General features: G+C 47.3%; 1 pseudogene; it reads left to right on the forward strand.

Annotated features, from left to right (window-relative positions):
• Positions 1-1,992: 1,992 nt before the first annotated feature.
• Positions 1,993-2,100, forward strand: LOC143990588 (U2 spliceosomal RNA; annotated as a pseudogene).
• Positions 2,101-8,866: the final 6,766 nt, after the last annotated feature.

The raw sequence follows: 8,866 nt of genomic DNA on the forward strand, positions 1-8,866 counted from the left end.
ACTGATGCATTAGAGCTGGTAAAAAAAATAAACACAAAATGACAAGTGTTACCCATAGCAACCAATCATAATTCTTGTTTAATTTTTCAGTAAAATTAAGCTGGAAACTCTAGCACAGTGATTCTCAACCAGGGTTCCTCCAGAGGTTGTAAGGGGTTCCTTCAGCATTGGGCCATTTCTGCCTCTCAGATAAGTTCCCACTGACACCATTGATCTTTTTAGCTATCTGTAAGGAGGTAATTCTTCCCACTCACCATCACACTGATGTATTATGAGTTGTAGATTTCTAATTTTTAGCAGGAGTTCCCCGAGACCGGAGAACTGTTTGAAGGGTTCCTCTGTGTTGAAAAGGTTGAGAAAGGCTGCTCTAGCAGGTTGTTATGGACAACATCTCCTATTGCATGCAATGTCTCTTCTGCAATACAATACATTTACCTGTCTGTTGTCTGCAGAATGTGCAACTCCATTTACATTTCCTCCACAGTGCCAGTGTGCTGAGATAAATGACTCCTATTTAGACATGTGCGGTTAGTTTCGTTCCGAATTAATATTCGGACAAATTTTTCTTTATTCAGAGATTCGGATATACCCGAATTACAATATAAACAAATTTTACCGATCAAAAGAAAAAATTATAAACTCAAAGAAAATTCACAAAAGACATAAAACAAATCCCCGAATATGAATCCCGAATACAAACCAACCAAATTTAATTAAACAAAATAACTAGATTAGCAAATCGAACTGAAACAAATGTTTTCGTCATGCACATGTCTACTCCAGGGATGTACAGTCAGGAGAGGCAGGTGAGGCAGAGCCATGAACATAAAAAAAAAAAAAAAATCGAGCTTCAAGGGTCGTAGCTCGGCAACCTGAGGTCACAGAGACCCCAAATTTGGGGGGTAGGTAGCCTAAGGCCAAGATATTTGGTATCTATATCAGTCATCAATGTTATAATGTGCCAGCTTCTTTGGCATATGCCATATTTTCTCGATCGCCAGGTCAGACCTCTACAGACTAGGGACATGCAGTCAGGGGAGGCAAAGCAGAGGTATTTGATCATCTCTGCGGTTTTATATTTTGTGTTATAAACAAAAAAAGAGTGACAATTTTGCAAAAAAAACACAATATTTTGTACTTTTTGCTAAAATAAATATCCGCATTTTTTTTGAAAAAAAAATATTTTTTTCTCAGTTTAGGCCGATATGTATTCTTCTACATATTTTTGGTAATAAAAGTCACAATAAGTGTATATTAATTGGCTTGCACAAAAGTTATAGCGTCTACAAAATAAGCAATAGATTTATGGCATTTTTATTATTATTATTATTATTTTTTTTTTTCTAGTAATGGCGGTGATCTGCAAATTTTAGGAACTCACTATCTCTCTCTCCTCTTGGCCTGTGATCACTCGTGGCCGGCAGTCATCGCGACCGGCGGACACGAGCATCAGCAGTTCCACAGTGCAGCAGCATGCGCATGCCTGCTATCCCGCTTAAAGGAGCTGACATATAGCTATGACGGCTTGAGGGAACGTGCCGACCTGCCGCAGTATAATGACAGTGGCTGGTTGGTAAACAGTTAAATACAAGCTGGCACACTCTGTTTGCAGCAGACTGAGAATATGAGCTCACAGTGACTCTCCTCAATTCTTGTCAGAGGCACTGAGCTCAATGGACAGCTTGGTGTCTTGGACCAATGGTAAAGTACCATTAGCCCCAGCTGTCCAATAAAAGTGCTGCAGTGAAGGCATGCCTCTCACTGCAGTGTCATAGAAGATGCATGTGTCTAAAAGACAAATGCTCCCTTCCAGCCCAGCACTCTTAACTAGAAGGAAATAACATGGGTTTATGGATATAAAATTTACCCACAATCCCATGTTTTTCTCACACAGTTAAGAGGAAGAATAAGAACCTGCTGCCATTGAAAATGTACTGTTATAATCAAGCTAAATCATATATTATTATGCTATAAGATAATCATTTATTATTTATCGCTTCTCGGTCTTTTGGCTAAGATCAAGTGTAGTATCTGTTCTTATCAGTTGCCAAAGGAGGCGCTGTTCCATCCCTAATAGAGAGGGTTTGGTCAGCACTCTCCGATGGCGTAATTAGCATCCGGAAGGACTTTTTCGGTAGGGGCCACGTCGTGCCACCTGACGGTAAACTGGGGGCCAATGCATGGTCGAGTCTGAGCCGTCTGGAAGGGTGCTCCTGGTGAGGATGGGTGCTGCTATTGGTCTGACCCAGAGGGTCGAGTACCTGGCCTTCTGGCCTGGATTGGGGTAGTTCTAGCCCTGGACCGGCTCCTCTCTATGCTGCGGGGGTGGAGCGGGTAGTACTTCCCGAATGTAATTAGGTAGGAGTGATGGGAGCGACGCTGGAGCCTGATGGCAAAGGGCTCTCACCAAGCTTCCTGATCTTCATGCCTTCCTGCCTAGGGTGGGGGCTGCTGTGGTCCGGACCGTGGGTCAGGGCGGTCTTGAAAGCCTTTGGAGTATGTGCCCCTGGAGTGGCAGTCCAGGGGTTCCTTAAGATCACCTTGAGTGAGGGTCACATTGATTTTGGGTCACGGTCACTGTCACGGTCACTGCACCAATAGCACGCTTTTTTAGCACCTGCCTCTTGGTCCGGGCCTTTTGGCTGGGACCAGAGGAATTTTTTATTCCTGGCCAGAGGGCCTGGTCATTGTTTTACACAATGGCCACCTTTTCACTCTCCTCTCCACTATCCCTTACCCGCTTTATTTATTTAATTTCTTGTGTGTTTGTCACGTCTTGTTTTGTCACCATTCACGTTTGCTGTGATAAGTAGGGTCACAGATCCCAGGGCCTGTCCTGAAAGTCTGGGGAGGGGGTGGACATAGCCTTCTGGCTTAGTTCGCCCTCTTCCTTAGGGTTGGGGTCTCCCATTCGGGGGAGCCTCACCTAGTATTTGGGTGGGTCTGTTTCGGCAGACCTTCCAAAGAACGGGGTCTGACTGGTTTTGGCCAGCAAGACCAAGTTTTAAGTGTCCTTGTCCCCGTCAGGAGCCTAACGCCCCAGGGGATTCAGGACAAGGCCCTCTGATTTTAGAGGGCTTGTGTACCCATCTGCACTTTTTTGTGTCACTCTTTATGTGTGTGCACATTTTTTATGCACCGGGTGAGTTTTTGAGTGTGTTTTACACGCCACAGGCTTTCAATAAAAAAATAAATAAATAAAAAATGTATTATATACTGTGAAATTACTAATTGAAAGTTATAACTTCAAACTTAATAAAATGGTGGTCGTTGCAACTCTTTATGTTACAAAGTATTTTTACAACAATTTTTCAAACGTTTCATGAATAAAAAATAAAAACACTAAAGATACCCCCAATATTTTTGTACAATGTGAAAGATGATGTTACACCAAGTAAATAGATACCCAATGTGTCACGCTTTAAAATTATGCACACTCGTGGAATGTCGCCAAACTTCAGTACTTAAAAATCTCCACAGGCGACACTTTACATTTATTTACAGATTACATGTTTAGAGTTACAGAGGAGGTCTAGTGCTACAATTATTGCTCTTGCTCTAACGATCGTGGCGTATGTAACCTATGTGTATGTGGCTCTGATACTAGCCAGTGCCTCACCAGCCACTGACCTCGCCGCACCTCCCTGGTCTACTCCTACTGTTTTTAAGGTCAAGCAGGTATATGGTGGAGGGAGAGAAGTTCTCTCCTTCCGCCATACACCTCCCTGGCCTTAAATACAGCAGTGTTTATTCAGTATGGAGGTAAGATACATTTAAAGCGGGAGTCCGCCGGGAGTCCGCGTTTTTTTTTTTTAAAAGCCAGCAGCTACAAATACTGCAGCTGCTGACTTTTAAAATAGTGACACTTACCCGGCCAGCGCGCCCACGATGTCGGCACCCGAAGCCGATCTCTTGATCGTCTCTCGGGTGCTGCCGCCGCCATCTTGGGTATGGGAATCAGGAAGTGGAGCCTTTCGGCTTCATTTTCCGGTTCCCTACTGCGCATGCGCGAGTCGCGCTGCGCAATAAGGATAGTCCCCGCTGTCTCTGGGATCCATGTGTTTCCCAGCAGGCAGCGGGGGACTTTCGGAAAGGGGCGTAGATTCTGCGGAAAGGGGCGTGCCTCCTGCAGAATCTACACCGGAAGTGGGTGCAGATACCTGTACTGTACAGGTACCTGCACCCCCCTCCCCCCTGAAAGGTGCCAATTGTGGCGCCGGGGGGGGGAGGATTCCAATGAGCGGAAGGTCCACTTTTGGGTGGACCACCGATTTAAGTATGGTCTAGGTGGTTTTGTTCCTCATGGAGGTCATATATGTTTTTTACATTGCTCATGTACAGTGGGTATAGAAAATTATCACATTTTGTTGCTTTGCAGCCTGGAATGAAGACAGACACAGTTTTTGTTTTATCCAGCTGTATTTACTCAGTGCAACTTATAACATCCAAGTAAACGATAAAACACCAACATGTCAGAAAAAAAAAAATCAACAACAGAATCTCTGTTGAAAAACACCCCTTCCACCATTATTTTCTTGGGCCACCTTTTGCTTTACAGCCTTTAGTCTGTTGGGGTATGTCTCTACTAAATTTGCACATCTAGACTTTGCAATATTTTTTCCCACTCTTCTTTGCAGAACTGCTCAAGTTCAGTTGCATTTGATGGTTACGGTTTGTGGACTGCAGATTTCAAGTCATTCCACAGATTTTCAATGGGGGTTTAAGTCTGGGCTCTGACTAGGCATGCAAGGACATTTACCTTTTTCTTCTTCAACCACTGTGTGGTCATTTTTGCTCTGTGATTTGATTCATTGCCATGTTGGGAGATAAACCTTCTTCCCATTGACAAGCAAACCAAACTGCCCCTTCTCTCTTCTCCTCTGCCTCCCCCCCCCTTTTCTCTGGTCCCCCGCAGTGCTCACCTCCTCTCCCTGGCTAGCTGTGCGGTGCGGGCTGAATAAAGACATTATCCTCAACATAGAGAAGCTCATCATATGATCTGGAAGGCAGCCACACAAAGCTGTAACATAACCTTCCTCGGCACTCTTTCTCCTGGTCTTTCCTTCCCCTGTTCTCCATCCTGTTTGCTGCCACGGGGAATATAGCTGGAGAGCAGAAGAAGTACAGAGCAGAACGAGTGTCGAGGAAGGTTATGTTACAACTTTGTGTGGCTGCCCTCCTGATTGTATGATGAGCTTCTCCGTACTGAGGATCATGTCTTTATTTAGCCCACACTGCACAACTAGCCAAAGAGAGGAGGTGAGCGCTGCAGGGGGACCGAAGGGGGGGCCAGAGGAGCATGGGGCAGCGCAGACCAGTGGATCAGAGGGGACCAGAGGAGCACATGGGAGACAAGAGTAGTACGGGGGGGCCAGAGTAGTACAGGGACCAGAGGAGCAAGGAGGGACCAGAGGAGCAAGGGGGAATCAGAGGAGCACAGGGGGACCAGCAGGACAGGGAGGGACCAAAGAGGCACGGCAGGGGGGGGCAGAGGAGTTTGGGGGGACCAGAGGAATACAGGGGGGACCAGAGAAGCAAGGTGAAACCAGAGGAGCACAGGGGGGCCAGAGGAGCACAGGGGGACCAGAGGAGCATAGGAGGGACCAGAGGAACAAGGGGGGTCAGAGGAGCATGGGGGGGAGCAGGGGGGACCAGGAGAGCAGGGAGGACCAGAGGAGCACTGGGGGACCAAAGGAGCCCGGGGGGGGACCAGAGGAGCAGGGAGGAACCAAAGGAGCACAGGGAGGCCCAGAGGAACACAGGGGGGACCAGATGAGCAAGGGGGTAACCAGAGGAGCACGGGATGACAAGGGAGCAGGGGGACCAGAGGAACAGGGGGGGAAACAGAGGAGTATGGGGGGAGGGGACAGACAACTGACTCAACAGCTATGGCTTGGGATTTTCCCACTTTCCCGCCTTATGCCCCTGTCTATTGTATCAGCTGTCCTGCTTGCATTTTCTTTCACACAGGCGGGCGGATTTTGCCATCAGATTCGCCTGCTCAGCATGGGATCTCTCTGCTGATCCCTGCTGAGCAGGCAGATGACAAGTCTGTGTCCACTCCACCTATGCAGAGCGGACACAGACACAGCCTGTTTTCCTATAAGGGTAGTTGGATGTTAACGGACTGTTTGTCCGTTTACATCCATCTATCATCCGATCCACCAGATGGATGGGGAACAGATTCCCCATCTGTCTATTTTTAGCAGATAGGTTCGGTTCGGATGTCAGCAGGTGTCAATGGACACATGTCCATTTACATGAGCCACTCCATACAGGGCAGTGGAGGGTCCACCTAAAAAACTGACAGGTGGACCCGACCTGTCAGTGAAAGGGGCCTTACACTGCCAATTTAATGAATGCTGGAGAAACCACTATCCATGGGCGTAGTGTCAGGGGTCACAATGGCAACCCCACTTATGCTCCGTGGTGCCTCCCTGCAACACTGGATAGGCATTTTTGGCAGTTTGGCATCTTTGTCCAGGTCACTGACTGACTTTGTCTGGGTATGGGGGGGGGGGGGGGGCGAACTGATTCTTTGCCCCGGGTGAAAGATTGTCTAGCTTTGCCATTGTCACCACATCAATGCTTTACTGTAGAAATTGTGTTTTTTGGATGGGGAGCGGTATTGGATTTCCACCAGACATATCGTGTTGAGGCCAAATAATTAAATTTTAGTCTCCTTTGACCAGAACACATTTTCCATGTGGCCTAAGAATCTTCAAGGTGCGTTTAAGGATGTTCAGATGAGACTAAAACACCAAACAATTTGTCATCAAAATGTCCACCTTGTCCAATCAGAGAACACTTTTCATTCATTGAGATCATGTAAAATGTTCACTGAATGACGCCTGTGCTGTGCGCATGACCTCTTATACTTATACCTCTTATACCTCGTATTCACTAAGCAGCATGGCAGCTGCTTGGCACAGGACCCAGAAGCTAGTGGAGATCACTATAGTAGCAGTGTCTACTTCAGTGATTTTCAGGTTCCACGGGGATCCCTCAGGTATGGCAAAAAACTACTTACGTTGGTACAAACTGGAACAATGTAACTGTGTAAAAATTGCCATACCTGGAATTAATCTTTAAAGTGGTTGTAAAGTCTCATTTAAAAAAATAAATAAAAAACATATCATACTTACCTCCTCTGTGCAAGGGTTTTGCACAGAGTGGCCCCCGATCCTCCTCTTCTGGGTTCCCTTCGTGGTGCTCCTGGCTCCTCATCTTCTCGAGTGCCAAGACAGAGAAGCATCGTGCAGGCGCTCTACCGTGTTCTGCTGCTGTGTCCATTGACACAGACCGCAAGACCCGGCCCTGCCCCCCGGCTCCCAAGTCATTGGATTTGATTGACAGCAGAGGGAACTAAGGGCTCCTGCTGCTATCAATCTATCCAATGAGGACACAAGACATTGGCTGGACCTGGTGTGCTCGTCACCATTGCTGGAAAGACTGGGTTTAGGCATGTAAAAGGGGGGCTCTGGGTGGCAGCTGCAGCACAGGAGGTTTTTCACCTTAATGCATAGAATTCAGTGGAGGAACTACCCAAGTGGGTGCTATAGGGCCAGCAGCCAAGTGGGGCCTGGTCATAGGAGAGAAAGAAAGCCACTGCTCCATTCTTATCCACTGAGATAATAACTTTACTTCCAGATAGGGAGTCCCAGGTGCTGGCTAATGCATGCACAGGTGAGGCAGGATGAAGAGAAGCTCTGGACAGCCGCACTACAAAAATAATCTGTTTTTCTTGTGCCTTTTATTGTAAAGTGAAAATCACATAACACGAACCACAGCAAAGGTGATACAGAACAAAAACAGATGCGTTTCACACTAGCTATGAGTAAGCACTGATTCCAGTGTGAAATGTGTCAGTTTTGTTCTGTATCACCTTTGCTGTGGTTTGTGTTATGCGAGTTTCACTTTACAATAAAAGGCACAAGAAAAACAGATTATTTTTGGAGTGCAGCTATCCAGAGTTTCTCTTCATCCTACCTCACCTGGGTCCTGATCATAGTTGCCAATAGAATTACTTTTTTCCCGATTTTTCACCGCCCGCCGCCGCCACTAGAGGTCCGTGGCCAGCGGAGATAATTTCTAGAGCTGCAGCATCGCCCACCCCCGCCCCCGGTCTGTCTGTCATCTGTGACCTGTTGTGGAAAGGGTGGGGATGGGCAGTGCCGCAGCTCAATTTCTATTGTAGCCGGCTGGCTCCGCCTCTATTTTGTTCCCCCTCTGTCTTCAGTAATGGCAGCGGAGACACCGCTGCTGGGATTTAGAAGGGCTCCAATGGGGGGGGGGGGGGGGACACCTGTGATGTAAGGAAGCACTCCGCTGGCTGGGGACAGTGACACCTGAGATGTAAGGAAACACTCCGCTGGGGACACCTGAGATGTAAGGAAACACTCCGCTGGGGACACCTGAGATGTAAGGAAACACTCCACTGGGGACTCCTGAGATGTAAGGAAGCACTCCACTGGGGACACTTGAGATGTAAGGAAACACTCTGCTGGGGACACCTGAGATTTAAGGAGGCACTCCGCTGGGGATACCTGAGATGTAAAGAAGCACCCTGCTGGGGACACCCGAGATGTAAGGAGGCACTCCGGTGGGGACACCTGAGATGTAAGGAGGCACTCCGCTCCACTCTGAGAAATGTAAACTTACTGTTAAGCCTCCTACTGTTAATTAGCAGCACTGCAACTTTTGCTTCAGCTGGTGTACAAGAGAAAAGGGTGGGGTTTAAAAAGAAGGGGGTGGGTTTAATGTAAGCACAACCAATCAAATTTCAGGAAACAATGCATTTATTCTCAGGGGTCCATCTATACTATGACAGCAGGGGGCTGCCATAGAGTGGCACTGATGGGAATTA

The sequence above is a fragment of the Lithobates pipiens genome, unplaced genomic scaffold, assembly GCF_037356315.1.
Source record: "Lithobates pipiens isolate NorthernLeopardFrog02 unplaced genomic scaffold, aLitPip1_a1.2 Scaffold_18, whole genome shotgun sequence".
Taxonomy (NCBI): domain Eukaryota; kingdom Metazoa; phylum Chordata; class Amphibia; order Anura; family Ranidae; genus Lithobates; species Lithobates pipiens.